This window comes from Arvicanthis niloticus, chromosome 27 (genome assembly GCF_011762505.2).
Source record: "Arvicanthis niloticus isolate mArvNil1 chromosome 27, mArvNil1.pat.X, whole genome shotgun sequence".
Lineage (NCBI taxonomy): Eukaryota > Metazoa > Chordata > Mammalia > Rodentia > Muridae > Arvicanthis > Arvicanthis niloticus.
Genome location: NC_133435.1, coordinates 14419724 through 14435581, shown reverse-complemented (window position 1 = coordinate 14435581; position 15858 = coordinate 14419724).

The window sequence follows — 15858 nt, the reverse complement described above, 5'->3', positions numbered from 1 at the left end:
AGGCACTTGGCACTTGGAGAAAGAACTTGGAATTAGAAAGTAAGCACTTGAGACACTTGGAAGCACTAGGGACTAGGAACTAGGGACTAGGAACTCAAGACTAGGGACTTGGAGAGAGGAAGAGAGACTGAAGAATAGACAGGATTGAATCACACTCTGGTCTCCATTCTTCACATCAGTCCTCGCTCTCTCTCTTGCTAAACCCCAACCCGTTGACTGGAGCAGCTTGGGGCAGTGCGGGCTCTAACAATTTAGCCACCAAGGCTTTTGGCAGTGCAGGTCCCAACATTGATAGAGCGGTCCTAGACATTTTGGCCCCCAAATGTGGGGTAGAGCAGTCTGCAACATTTTTGGTGCCCAACATGGGGCAGCTCAGGCCACAACAGAAGACAGTGAAGCAAAAGTCAGGAGGTATAGGTTCTGGTTCTGCTGAAAGTAACCAACCAACAGAGAAGCCTGAAGCACATTCATTCCCATTTCTCGACCAGTCAAATTTTGGAATCAGAAGTTAACACTTCAATACAGGTTCCAGTCCGTGTCAACATCAGAGTATCTAAGTACATGACTAAAGCTGTCTGAGCCTGTCTTATCCCATTTCTTGAGAGAGAGAGAGAGAGAGAGAGAGAGAGAGAGAGAGAGAGAGAGAGAGAGAGAGAGAGCTACAAGATATCTGGTGAATAATCACTGGGTGTCCTGGTGCCTCCTTACTTCTTAGATTTCTCGACTACTTTATAAGAGATAATGATTTCCATTTGCCTTCCCTAGAAGGCTAAGATGCGAGAAGCATTGCTATTCATGAACTCTTTTTCCATTTTGATTCTAACTAATGTCCCATAATTTCAAACAGTGGACTATTGGTGCCTTGAATACTTCTTTTTTTTCTATGAGGCATATACTTCCAACAAGTCACTAATGTTAACACCACTATAAAGCCGTTTCAAAGATTTCCTATCTTTGAAACCACTCTATTAACCTGGCAAATCAATGGCATGCTTGCTGAAGACTTTATTCATAGACAGCATCTCAAAGCAATGGGAAGACAAATACTGGAATCCTTTTTAGCCCTTCCATCATGCTATAGGTTCTTTATACACTTACACATCAGAAAGTTGCCCATTATTAATAACAGCAGATTCCATAGTAGCCAAACTAAAGCCTCATTAAGCAATGATGCTTTGGCCAGTCTTTACTACTTGTAGCTAACCTCCAAAACAAGTGTAAATATCATGTAAAGGAGATAGTGTTTAATGGTATTTCCCCTTAGTTATTAATTTTCCTCCAAATATTAGAGGAAAGGACTATTCTTTTCCTTTTTAATAAAAAAAAAAAACCAATAGTATTTGGTTTTCCTGATTTTTGACACTTCTGTCAATTCTGAGTCCCAGGGATCTGGGGAGCTGTGGCCAAGAGAAATCAAAGCCATGGATAATACATCTACCTGATTGGCAGGTACATTAAATAGTTGTCTTTAACATTATGTGGCTTCCTTTGGGTTAACCAGTCCAGGAAGATATTGATTTATGGTCTTCAAAACCTGACAGACTATAGATAATGTTGATCCAGAGATTTTATATATGTTGTCTCATTCAGATCTTTATGTCTACAGAACTATGATAATAAGAAACAGATGGGTGCTTAATTCTTATAACTGTTTACCTAACAATGCATAATCCTGTGGTTAATACTATAGAAATTTAGAATGATAACCCTTGGATATTTCATGACAGGTACCATGCTGAGAGCTTTACTGTCATTATCTCACAGTTATCTCCCAAGACATAGGCTGTTATTATTTGATTTAGAAATGAAGATTCTAAGCTACCCAGCCAACAATTTTAAAAGGATTGCTCATAAAGACAGGGTTTATTGTTCTTGTTCTTGTTTTGTTTTTCGTTTGTCTTTATTTTTTGGAATAAAAGCATTATATTAAGGCATCTCCTAATATTATGCAGATAGGAAATTCTAGAAGTCAAACTGAGTCTTTGAATGTCAATACATTGTTCATTCAATTATATCTAAGTTTTGATGATTCTCACCTCGAGGGTACACTGAAATTCACGTTCTGGGAGAAGGAGCAATAGATGTGGGTAGTGAGGCTGTGGGCAGATGTTATAGAATCTGAGATGCCTACGCTCATATACTCTCCCGTGGGGCTTTGCTTAGGAATAAATACATCATGATTCCTCCCATATCATAAAAAGAGGTCTTTAAAGTAACATTGAAAAAGAATTGCATGGGGTCAAGCCAGATGAAATGGTCTATTCCCAACCAATTTGTAAGCTACAAAAGTGGCGGCTGTATAGGGCTCACCTATCAAAAATAAATACAGTTCAGACAGCTTTGAGCACTTCTAGGAGTCCCATCTTCTCATAAAATCTCAATAAATCATAGCAAGCCTATCGTGTAAAGAGACATAAACAGACAAGGAAGGCCAAAGACGATAGGCAACAACTCTATGGCTTTGAGCCACTTCTAGGAGTCCCATTTCTCATAGAATCCCAATAAATCAAAGCAAGCCTGTGCTGTAAAGAGAAAGGGAAAACATTATAGCAACAACTCTAGAACTCTGGAGGCTGAAAAGCAGGGGCTTGGTTGAAACTGAGCAGGCGAGAGCCAACCGAATGGATGAAGGGGCAGATTTCTCCTTCCTCATTTCTCTCTCTAGGTAACTTCTCTTCCCATAGCATTAGAAGCAGAGAAGGTTGTTCTCTAGACATTAAAATAAATGTCTCGGTGTGGTTTGGGCAGACACAATTGATTATATACCCAGGGTGGGTAATGGTCAACTATCTTCTGTGGTTTAGCTTAGAGATTTCTTGTGGCAAGACCTACGTTCTCCAGACAAGATGTGAGAAGACTTCCTACTTTCTGTTTTAAAAAAATAAGCACTTGCTATTTTTATTTGATTTTTAGTTTATTCTTTGAGAATTTCATATACATATTCAATAAAATATGATAATTTTTACTCATTTCCCCCTACAACTCCCATCAGATCTCCTCAACATATCCCTCTTTCAGCTCAGTGTCCTCTTATTTTCACTTTAATAATTCATTACATCCAAATACTTATATGTGCGTGGGTGTGGGGCCACCCATTAGAGCAAGAATAACACACTGGTGGCCACACCCCCAGAGAAGAATTTGTTTTCCCAACTTGCAATGGCGTCTCAGTTATGAATGGAGCTTCATGAGTACTTCCCCTACTCAGGGTACAATTTGGGCTGGCTTGATCTTGTAGACGTCTTGAGCAGGCAACCACAGGTGCTGTGAGTTCAGGGGTGTACTAGCCACTTCATCCACAAGGCAGCATTTCATAGCACCCCTCTCCATTCTCTGGCTCTTACATTCCTTCTGCCTCCTCGTCTGTGACGTTTCCTCAGCCTTGGCCAGGGTTAGGGGTATATGATAAAAATGTCCCATTTAGGGCTGTATACCCAACAGTCTCTTATTTTTAGCATCGTGACCAGTGTGGCTCTGCATTGACTGTTGCCAACTCAGAAAGAAGCTTCTCTGGCCAAGACTGACAGCAATCCAGGTGGAGACTCTCAAGGATAAGAATAAAAATAGATACATTTCTTGATATGACTCTGGAAAGCTGTATTGGAATGCTTTTGTGCATTGGGGGAGTGGATAGCAATTGATACAAAGAAGCAATAGTTAAAAAAAGAGAGAAGAACATGGAAAAGAAAGGCCACAAGCCAATCAATTTCCAAAATACAGAAGGCAAGGAAGAATAAAATAAAAATAGAACTATGGAGTCAGAAATAATATTCTTATGAGGAATATGGTGGTATCAGCTGAGTATTGATTTACTCAAAAATGATGGGGCCAGACAGAAGGAGCCGAAACCTCATCTATCATAATGGGAAGTCAGAGAGCTTACTTAATATTCATTAATCCAAAGAACACCACATATGCATGCTATTTAGAAAGATGTTTGCTTAAATGCCAGAAGAAAACAGTGACCCTGCCCTAGGCAAGAGGAAGACTAAACAGAGTGTGGGAGCTGCTTGGATGTCATAAGTCTTTCAAAAAGATTTGACTTTTGAACTATGTGCTCCAGTTACTCTGATAAAACAAATATTCACCACCAAGTTCCAAGTACAGCATGCAAGATGGTACAGTTCCTTTGAAAACAAATACCCTATCTCTGTTTTGAGAGTCCTTCACATTCCTCCCCCTCCCCCCGCCACACACACACACACACACACACACACACACACACACAAAGAAGTGCACTACGGTGCAGTTCCAAAGTTTTGAGATGTGTCATCTATCCATATTCATATCTGGAAGTTCAACAGTCAAGCTTAAGACACTCATTGACAAGGGAGGGTCAATCCATTACTGCATGTTAACCAGGCCTGTAAACCCATGAAGCAGAATGCAGCGTGGCTGAAATTACTACCAGATAACCTGAAGACAAATAAAAACATTAAATATTAATTTCTTCCTCCTGAGCACCAAGTGATCATGGCTTTTGAATCTTGGAGTTTCTGGTACTTGGTTGACAAATCATTTCATGTCCTCTGGGCAGATCTTGGAACATTTTTCTTCCTGCTTCCAAGGAGAGAAATCATCTTGGCAAGAAGCTTGCCTTGTATATATTTTATTTCTCTTCACACTGGGTTGATGTCCCTCCAAGGGCCCCTGCTCTAATACGACACTGGATGGGTGAAGTGTGACATAATTCTTACTTTTATTTCTGGTCATTTAGCAGTTCGCATCCTGACAGGTCATTTTCTGCTGGTCAGTCTGTAAGGGGTTGCTATTGAGAGAGTCTCTCAGCATAAATACTTTCTACCATGTCTGCCTTCTCTGTATCCACTCCCACCTTCTTTACCATTGGTCCCACTAATAGGGGTTGTCTTTGGCTAACTTGTTATAAATCTCCTCATTAATTACATATCTGGTCCTCTTGTATCAAATGTTGGAATAATTTTACTGGATTTTGGTTGTATGTTCATGACTGTCTACAGTTTTGTTTTTTTTACATGTATTTGTTTTAGGGTGTTGGGGCAATGATTTAGTGAGATTGTGAATGTCAAAAGACAGCTTGCAGGAGTCATTCTCACCTTCCACTATGTGGGTTCCAAGGATTTAACCGACGTCATCAGGGTTGGCAGCAAGCACTTTTACCTGCTGAGCCATCTTGCTGGCCCTGCATTCTTCCATTGAGGTCTTTCTCTCTGTTATTACAGGTACAAGTTCAGTATTATCTTCTGCAGGCTGCAAGCTTTCATTTGCAGTTAGCTCTTCTCCTAACTTCCATCAAAGGACAAGATGATCTCTTCTATCTTTAGAAAGACTGTAGTTGTTGATGTCTTCTTTTTGTCTTTCCCATTGGCTTCCTGTTCCTCTCTGGACTATAATATGAGTTCCTGCCAAAGACTCATTTTACCTTTCTCCCAACTAACACATTAGTTTGGGGACCTACTCTCTGTCTTTTTTTCTTTTCTTTTTTTAAAGATTTATTTATTTTATGTATGCAAATACACTGTCACCATCTTCGGACACACCAGAAGAGGGCATCAGATGCCATTACAGATGGTTGTGAGCCACTATGTGGTTGCAAGGAATTGAACTCAGGACTTCTGGACAATCAGTTAATGCTCTTAACCACTGAGCCATTTCTCCAACCCCCACTTTGTCTTTTGATGGGCATACTTCTACATTGCAAGTATCTTCCTTTGGGTTATTTGTGGGAGATCTAGTCTTTAACACTTGCTCTCAGTTTAGAATTCTAAGACAAATCTAGAACCCCAGAGAAGCCAAAGATGCAGAGAGCATCATCATCCTTGGAAGCTAGGAGAACCAGGAAGAGCTGAGGGACATTGGAGATCCCATCTACATCCAGCCAAGACCCAGGCTGCCCAAAGCCATAATGATGCTGTTCATTCCAACCAAGCAGAGTCCTCCAAACGTTTTTAGAGAATACTCCTGTGATGGTTTGAATAGGTATTGCTCTCATGTGTTTGAATTCTTGCCCCACAGGAAGTGGTATTACCAGGGGGTGTGGCCTTGTTATAATAGGTATGGCTTTATAGGGGGAAGTGTGTCACTGTGAGGGTAGGCTTTCAGGTCTCCTATGCACAAACTACACTCAGTGTGGAGCATAGTCTCCTTCTGCTGCCCGCAGATGGAGATATAGAACTCTTAGCTCCTCCAGCGCCATGTCTGTCTGCATGATGTCATGCTTTCTGCCATGATGATAATGGACTGAACCTCTGAAATTGTAAGCCATCCCCAATTAAATGTTTGCCTTTATAAGAGTTGCCATGATCATGGTATCTCTTTACAGCAATGAAGCCAAGACTAAGATAACTCCCTTCTTAGAAATTTGCTGTTTGTAAAACTAAAATAAAGGATAAAACAATAACAGACTCTCAGAAGTCCTGTTTCAGCCACTGTGTATTACAGTACATGCCTTTAATAACGCAAAGCCAAGTCTTCTTCTCTTAACCAGTTTAGCATATTCAAGGAAGATTTACATAATGTTGCCTGTGGCATTGAGTCACATAGCCATTAAACATTTATTAAGTATCTATTAAGGCCCAGGTACTATATATGGGCCTATCCTTTCAGATTATAATTCAGCAATACATATTTGAAATCATTACTATTTCCATATATTTTGTACCAGTAATATGACCCTTGGGAATTTTTCCTAAGGTAATAATTCATATGGAAAAAGTAATATGCAAAATATATTTATAGCAGTTTATTTTCTAATAACTGGAAGAGCTAACTGCCCAGTGGTGGGGAAATTAAGATAGCCATGGCATACTTATTTCATGAAATGTAGACGAGACAAAGCACGGAAAATGGAAAAAAAATGTACAAAATGTTAGGGGCGAAACTGAGGGCAAGTTCTATGAAAATATGATGGCACCTGTGTAAAAGCACATATGTAATAGCGGTGTCAGAAGCCAGTGAATGGTGTGAGAAGTGTTGGGCTGGGCAGAGAGATTATACCCCTATTTTCTTTCTCAGGATATAATAGTTCCCTTAATACCTACTGCCCTGGTTTCATCTCAACTTCAGTGAAAAAATACCTGATAAAGAGCAATGTAGGGGAAATAGGGCTTATTTTAGCTCACAATCCCAAGTTACAGTCCATAACCTGCTCATGTGAAACCCAAGGTTAAGAGCAGAGAGGAATGAATCCATTAAGGGTCAGCCAGCTTTCTCCACTCCTGTACAATCTAGTACCTAAGCCCATGGAATGGTGACAGCCACATTTAGGCTAGATCTTCTTACATCAATAAACACAATTAAGACAATCTCCCACAGGCCGATCTCATCTTGACAGTTCCTTATTGAGACTCTCTCCTCAAGTGATGACAAAGTGAACAATCACAGTGATGGAAAAATACTGCAGTAGATATAAGTATAACCTGAAAGGAGAATCCATGGCCTATCCTTTCAGATTATAATTCAGCAATACATATTTGGAATCGTTACTATTTCCATATATTTTGAACCAGTAATATGACCCTTGGGAATTTTTCCTAAGGTAATAATTCATATGGAAAAAGTAAATATTTGGGCTTAAGATTTCAATGAATAGATTTTCTCAGAAAATAGTGACAATCTCAGAATCTGGAGAAATGATGGCTCAGCCATCAGAAGCTCTTACTGCCCTTGCAGAAGACCAGTGTTTTGTTTCTAGCACCAAAGTCAGGGGGTTCACAATTGTCTGTAGTTAGCTTCAGGGGATCCAGAGGCTCTTCTGGCTTCTCCAAGCACCTTAGTGCACACATACGCATGCATATGTACATAGATTTAAAAGCAGTGGTAGCCTGTTTCATTCACTATTCGGGGCCACAGTCTCTTTTCCCCGCATCATTACTTTCTTGAGTCAAATCTCACTAGCTTCTGTAACTGTCACTCTTTTGTGGCACTTTCCCCCTCATCTGGTGTTTTCAAGATCTTAAACTCCATGGAGGTCATTAGAGGCCATGGATAGTTCCCATCAGACTGGATTAAAAACCTCCTGCATTTTTAGCTGAACAAGCCACTCAGTAGTTCTTCTGAGCTTTGCCCTTCTCCCCAGTAAAAGAGGGTTGATGACAAAGCCCTTCTCACAGGTCCACAACGACACTTCCGAAAAATACCTGCTCTTGGAGGGGGCCCCAGGGAGTATGAACTTCAGGTCTCAAGAAGTCTCAAAAGCCATCTGGGGGCCATGTGAGTCACTATGTAATGGGAGGAGGCAGACGGGAGATGAGGTATTGTCAGTTGCTACATCTAGCTTAGTAGGTACCAAATTCGACCCTCTGTAGAGTGTAACCTAGGATGGCAGTGGCCGAGGTCCTTACAGCAGGTCTCTGTTATGGCCACTGGTGGCTTATTTTGTCATCATGAAGGCAATATGTGTTTAGGAAATAAAACTCAGAATGGAGGGAAAAATTGAAACCAGCTCCCCTCACCCCCAAAGTACCTCCTTGTGAAGAAGGGGCTGCTAACAACTGGCATTGCTCCTCCAGTTTTCCCAGCACAGAGGCTTTGGCGGGTTTTAAAGCCCAACTGTAATTACACTGCAAATAAAATTTTGCATCCTGAATTTTTCATTTAAATGCAGCAAATAAGCTGTTTTCATGCCATTTTGTAGTGTTCAGGGCCATTATTTTTAATGGCTGTACAACATACTTGTTTGGAAACCATATAGGCAGTGTGCATGGGTGCACACTTCTCTTGCTTATTTTATTTTTAATTTCAAACATATTTGAGATTATAATATAATTATGCCATTTCTCCATCCCCTCCCTTCAACCCCTCCCATACACATCTCCCCCTCTTCTTCAAATTCATGGCTTCATTTCTCACTAACTGTTATTGCACACATTTCCAAGGAGCCCCTTGTATAGTCTGCATGTTCTAGAATACCTCTGAGCTTTCTGGGTAGCTAAGGGTAGTCTGGAGTCCAAAACTTCCTGGAAAGGGGAAAAAAGAAGGAAGTGAATAAAAGAAACAAATAGGAAGAAAAGGAAAGAGTTGAGGATCCACAGGGGTAGGCTAGGGAGGTAAGGGAAAGGTGAAAGAGGAAGAGAAAGAGATAAAGTAGCAGAAAAGGTAAGAGAATAGGAAGAGAAGGAAAATTAAGAAAGAGAGGGAAGGAGGTAGTGATGACGAGACAAAGGGCATAGGCTTCAGATAAAACATGGTCCCCAGCAGCACAAATAGAAGCTTTCGAAGGGAGACGGGTCCCTAAAGGTCTTGTCTCATGAGCTGCTTGCGAAGCTTCATGATCTATGCATTGGTTTTCTTTATCATTTATATTTAATGTTATGAACATTGGGCTTTTCATTATTTATTATTGCGATCACATTTATGATATCCTTTCTTTAAAAATTCTGACTCTCTGTGGAATCTCTCTCTCTCTGTCTCTCTCTGTCTCTCTCTCTGTCACTCTCTCTGTCTCTCTCCCTCTCTCTCTCTCTCGCTCTCGCACTCTTACTCTCTCTCTGTATGTGTTTAGTTTAGGTACCAGTAGAGGTCACAAGAGGCCATCAGAGCCCCTGGACCTGGATGAGCGTGCTGAGAATTTTAAGAGCAGGAAGTAGTTTTAACCACTGAGCCAGCTCTCCATCCTCTGTCTTTCTAAAGAATCCTCATTGCTTCACCAAACAGACAAAGCCTTTGACCAATTCCTTGGGTTTCTTAAGACAGTGTCCAATACAAGATACCCCTTGGGTCCTTCCTCTAGGGATTTCATTTTTTTTTTTTTTTTCCTATTTCATTTGCTGTCTTTGGCTGGGATCAACTGTCTCTTTCCAGTATTGTGCTTCGGCGGCCATAATCAAATTTCGAGTTATGTGGTCCATTAGACACACGCTGGCATTTTTACAGCTCTTGATGGGGAGCTGGGCCCCTGTTTCCTCCTGTTTGGGGGGAAAGCATGTTTTTTGGAAGGTCTGAAAGCCTTTTCTCCAGCTGCCAGTTGATCAGCACCACTGAGATTAGGGCCTTGAGCTTGGCTCGCCCCCAGTCTGCCCTGGGGACCATCTGTATTTTGTGAGCCTGAGACCTGCCGTTGCCCACAGGATGGCTGTGAACATCAGAGGCCCTGGCAACTAGTAAAGGCTGAGCTGGATGTGAACAGCTTGCCTGAAAGCCGGCTCATTCCATGATTGCACGAAGCCAAAAGCTGTACCAGAGAGCCTTGGCAGGAAGGCTTTCCCAATCAATGGGGTTACAAAGCCCTCTCCCTGTAGGCAGGCTCCCTCTTCTCACTCCACATGGATGGGACGGGGTGTTTTTGTATCCTATGCTGGAGGCTTAGAGAATCGGGAAGTGAAGTCTCTCTTCTCAGTGAGACTCCCTGTGACTGGCGTTAGCAAGAGGCTAACGCAGCTAACCTTGCAGATTTGCTTGGAGCAAGTAGGGGTTAAAGCAGAGTACAAATGTAGTATCCTTCCCGGTTGCTGTGGGGCATGCAGTGTTGGCTGAAAGGACATTGCTTAGGAATCAGGAGCTGCAGGTTCACTCACATAACACCTGTGCCACCTACCGCTTCCAATGCTTGCTTCCGCCTTCTGCAAAGATGGCTAACAGAGCCTGCTTGCACAGACGCTTTGCAAGAACATGGAAAGGCTTTCAGTAAGATATTCTGATGCACAGGGAAGCCCTGCTGGGTCACCAGAATCAGAGAGGGTCTCATAGTGGTGCTATAGACTCGGGATTTGGATCCTGACCGTTTCATATTATTTATGGAATACTGTGAATGGGGCGGGGCCTCTAAGTCATTAGGGTACAATGAGAACATGAATTAAGTTCTCAAGATGCCAATGATACCTGCCCTACAAGAAGAGACACCAAGGACCTTGTTTGCTTTCTTCTCCTTCCCGTGTGAGGATACAGAGAGGCTATAGCCATCTCCAAGCTCCACTTGGTGGTGGCAGTGAGGGTTGGGGGGCGGGGGGGTATCAGAGCCCAATCATATTGGTCCCTTGATCTTGGGCTTGCAGCCTTCAAACTGTGAAACTATATCTTTGCCTGGAGTATTTTACTTATGGCAGCCTAAATGATCCAAGAAACTCAGGGTTAGGCCCAGATAAAATTCTCACCTTCTCCTGGAGGGTGGCTTGACCGTGTACTCTCCATGAGCAACAATCACCCAAGATCCAGACCTTACCAGGATCTTGCCAGGGATATTACTTACAAGGTAATATGCTTCTTACTGTGCAAAAGTCAAAGTGGTGCTCCAAATCCAGTGATCATGTTTATTGCAGCATTGAAACCAATAACCTAGGGGCTGGAGAGACAGCTCAGCAGATAAGAGCATGGACATGTTCTTGCAGAGGACCTGAGTTCCATTTCCACCATCCATATAAAGCAGCTCATAATGGCCTGTTACTCCAGCTCCAGGGTGTCTGGTACCCACTTCTGTTCCCCAAGGGTCCCTGCATTCATAGATATAAACATTCATACAAACCATACACACACATACACATAAATAAATAATAAAGTATTTTTAAAAACTATAGTGCAAAATAAAACCAGGATTCCAATAAAATACCAGAATTTTAAATAAAGATGTGATCTGTCAAAGTTGTACCAGGCCACACTCGTGACTGAGGGGAAATAATTGTGAGTAATAACAATTCTATTATCAAGAAAAATGCTATTTTTGTTTCACGTGAATTTTGCCTTTTTAAATATTACATTAAAATGCTGTGTATGTTGATCAGTACATTTGGAGTCATCGGAAGTGTACCCGAGACAAGACATTCCTCACTCAGCCCCCATCACCACCCACATGGTTTCATTCTATGGAGCCCTCCTGGCCCCAAATCCTGTGACTGCCTCCTCATTCACAATGAAGATGCGCTGCTTACTGACTCATTTCTCTGGGCTCTGGTCTGTTCATCTATATTACATATTAATTATTAACAAGGATTGTTTGTTTCTCCCTTATGGAATTGAAATTGAAAAGAAAAAAAAAAGTGACTGAGAAAAATCACGAGCCAAAAGATTGACTCTCTCTTTGGTAGAATGCTAATTTTTAAGTATTCGGAAACTACTAATTAAATGTGAAATGGTTGTGTGTCAGGGTAGGTACTGAGAACCAGCAGGTGAAAAGCCGCTGGTCTTGTTCTGAAGAGCTCACAGCCTGCTGAGGATTCTGGGTAATGATGGTGCACAAGGAAGGGTGCTCCATAGGAGTGTGGGTGAGGGCGGGAGTGAGCCCTTTGTCCTTCCCTTGGGGAAGCCTGCAGGTGAAGAACTGCTTTGGCTCTTGACACACTCATTGCTTTCTTCTGAGTTGTCTTCCTAAAGGCTCACTGTAGAGGATGCAGGAAATGTCTACCTCTACAAGCTAGGCTGACTTTTGTCTAATTCTTGTCCATGTCTGCATCTATGATGAGTCTACTTGGGACACTCCCAGAGAAGAAGGCTTCAGAATACCTAATATGAAACTACCTACCACTGTGTGCCCCGTGCTCTGGAGCTCCAGTTCCAGGAGACTGAGGGAAAGAGAAGAAAAGACAAAGGAAAGAAAAATTAGCATTTTCACTAAAATAATATTATGTCTTAAAATAGTCTACTTTTTATAAGAAAGAGTCAATCAATTTAGGGTTCAAGCTCCTCAGTTTCTCTCCTTTCAAGGTGGCTGCCACAACTGGGTGGGACTAGCTGAGCCTGGTGAAGAAGTTAGCCAGGACTCCCATGAAGAATCACATGTCTTCCATGGTCACTGGGACCCCCTCTTTGTGTCTGAGTCGATCTGGTCTGGGTGGGCAGATGGACTCTCTGTAGAGTGCCTCAACTCTTCTCCAGTTGCCAATTCTCCCTCTTGTCCAGAAATCTCTTCAACAGGCTCTTTAACCTGAGTTTCAAGAAATAACCCCATCACCAGCTAGCTTTATGGTGGGACATATTCTATACGATAAACAAAGGTCACATATGTAGGGCATAGGTGAGAAGGAAGGGATTTGGACTTTCTCCAGATGTGATGGTGTGGGGCCATGGACCGTGAGAGGAAGCCTGGTAGACTCGAGCTAAAGACTTGAAGCCCCAGAGACTCTGAAGGGAGCTTTGCCTGCTCCCTGCACCAGGTCTCTGTCAAGTAACCGTAGGCCTCCTCACCACATAGAGAGATTTGTGGCCTTCAGTCATGGAATGGCAGTGCCCCCAAGCATGTAGATTCCACATGTAGATGAGGCATCCTCAACATTTCAGAGCAAGACAGTAGAAAGAGAAGTGACCATAGTCAAGTAGGCTCAAAACAGAGTTCTCCATGCTAACGAGAAACTTTGAGGCCTGGAGGGCATTGCCAATAAGCTTCCCTTCCCAAACATTCCTCCCTGCAAAAGGTATATAATCTCAGGCCCACCCTGAAGTGGGGTATGGTTTTATACATCCACTTTCCACCATGACAATAAAGTGTTTAGAACAATGGACCATCTCTTTTCAATGAGATCCACCATGGGGATCCATGGAGAAGGCCTTCACTTACAGAGCCACAGCCTACTCTTCCATAGAAGGCCTCTCTATGCTCCCAGCCACAACCACCACCAAGCCTACCGCCATCAAGGCAGGGACAAGAGCATCGTTTCTTCAGAGGAAACAAGAACGCTCTTCCAGAGTGGCAGCTCAGCCAACTGTTGGCCCCTGTGAGAGACGTGAGTGTGGAAGTCCCAGGGAAGTATAATTCTTTCTCAGCAGCATACCATGGTTTTTCCTACTGTTGTGAAAATTTCTTTCCTGGAGACATAAACAATGTCTTTTTCCTCCCCATAAGGTCCCAATAACAAACCAAAGCATTCACCAAAGTTCAACCTGGGAAATGAATGAGTTTGTGGGTTTTTGTGCAGGGCCAGAGTGAGCAGTTACTTACAGGCACATGAGCTACCCCAAGGCATCCACACTAGTAAGTTGATACCTTGCATGGTGGCTTTCATGGAGCTGCATAGATGGTCCCTCCTTCTTATCCCTAACACCACTAACACCATCTGAGACCCCCAAGGCCTTGTGCAATCAGGGCAGGGCTGCATTAAAGTGGCTGAAAGGACCAGCTAGAATCTCAGGTGGAGGTCCTTTGACTCTCCCCACTCCCTCCTATGACAAGATGTCAATAGTTAACACATCATACCCTAACAGACTTTCGAAAGGAGGCATAGCTGCTCTAAGGAAGATGGAGGTTGTTTTGCTCTAAGGGTTGTGTTATACTACAGGAACAGCTGAAGGATTCACATTGTAGGGGTAGGACACTGACAATAAATAAAATATATTTAAATACTTAAAAGATTATTAAGCTAGTTGAAAACACAAGACATTATGGTTACCACTGTATCATACTTTGAATTTGAAACTATATTTGTATTCACTAATCTATTTATGTAATAGGAATGCTACTGCAAGCCCTCCACCTCCCACCCACTCCGCCGCTACACAGCTTACAAAACAAAAGCAGAAAATCATCAAGTGGAAAAACTTCCCAAAGTCATATAATACAAATTCATGGTCTCTGGCACCTACGTTAGTTTTTCTGTTGAGACATGGGGCATAAATTCTATAGGGAAATATTTCTCAGATGGCTGAGAAGAATGATTGAAAACTCATTACCTAATATGAAGGGATCACATTGGTTTCACATAGATTTTCATATACGAGTTTATCAGAAACTTAGCTTTAAAACAAGACAAACTCATTATCTTACAGTCATAAGGCTGAGGTCAGAAGTCCCAGATGGCTTTCAAAATGTCAGCAGGGCTGTAATCCTTCTAGAAGTTATAGGAAAGAATCTGTTTTGTTATTTATTTATTTATTTATTTATTTATTTATTTATTTATTTATTTTTCCACCCTCTAGAGGTCGTGTGCATGGGGCTCAAGACCCTTTGACAATCTTCAATGCCAGCAGGGTCAGATGTTCCAAGCTCAGTCAGGCTTCCTGGTTATATTGTCTCATCTTCTTCCTCTTTTACTGCCCATGTGCTTACATGAGACCCATCTGGATAAGTAAGGTTAATCTCCTACAGCAAGGCCATTGCCCAAACCACCGGGACAAAACCCTTTCATCAGCGAAGGCTGTGGTTCTCACCCCTCCTAATGCTGCAACGACCCTCTAATGCACTTCGTTATGTTGTGGTGACCCTCACCCATAACATTAGTTTCATTGCTATTTCATAACTGCAATTTTACTACTGTTATGAAACATAATGTAAATATCTGTATTTTCCAGTGGTCTTTTGGGGGTTGAGACTCACAGGTTGAGAACCTCTGATCTCAGGTAACGCGCTCAGTGGTTACAAGTCAGGTGTCTCTGTAAGGAACTCTTACTCCATATCCCACAGGAATTATTAGTAATTTTGGCTAATAGGATAGTGCCATAACAATTACATATTTAATATAAATGCTTTTTCCCCACTCACTAAACTATTCCCATTTTTTGGAGTACTTCCCCTTTAATAATAAATGGTCGCTACATCTCCTCCTCACAAAGGCTCAGGGAGCATCACGGGGGGGCGGGGGGGGAGGGAGTAGGAAGAGTCTAAGAGCCAGTGGTGGGGAAGGACTTAGAGTATCTTCTGGACATGTCGGACCTCTGCTGTCAAGAGCTCGCAGTAGCTGTGGTTGTTTGCATGAGATCAAACAAGGCAGTAGAGCAACAGCCATGAGCCGCACCCCTCAGTGAGGGGCTATGGACAGAAGATGCCTTCTAGGGAAGACAGAATCTGTTTTATTTGAGGCTGTGGCCCCTGCTAGATCTACCCTGTTCCATTGGCTGGTCCCGCACTTGTGAGAACACAGACAGTGCAAACTGGACTTAGTAGATTATATATTTTTAAAAGGGACAAGAGGTCTGAAGAGGGTGGGAGTGGGTCTAGTAGAAGTTAGAGGAGGAATGGGG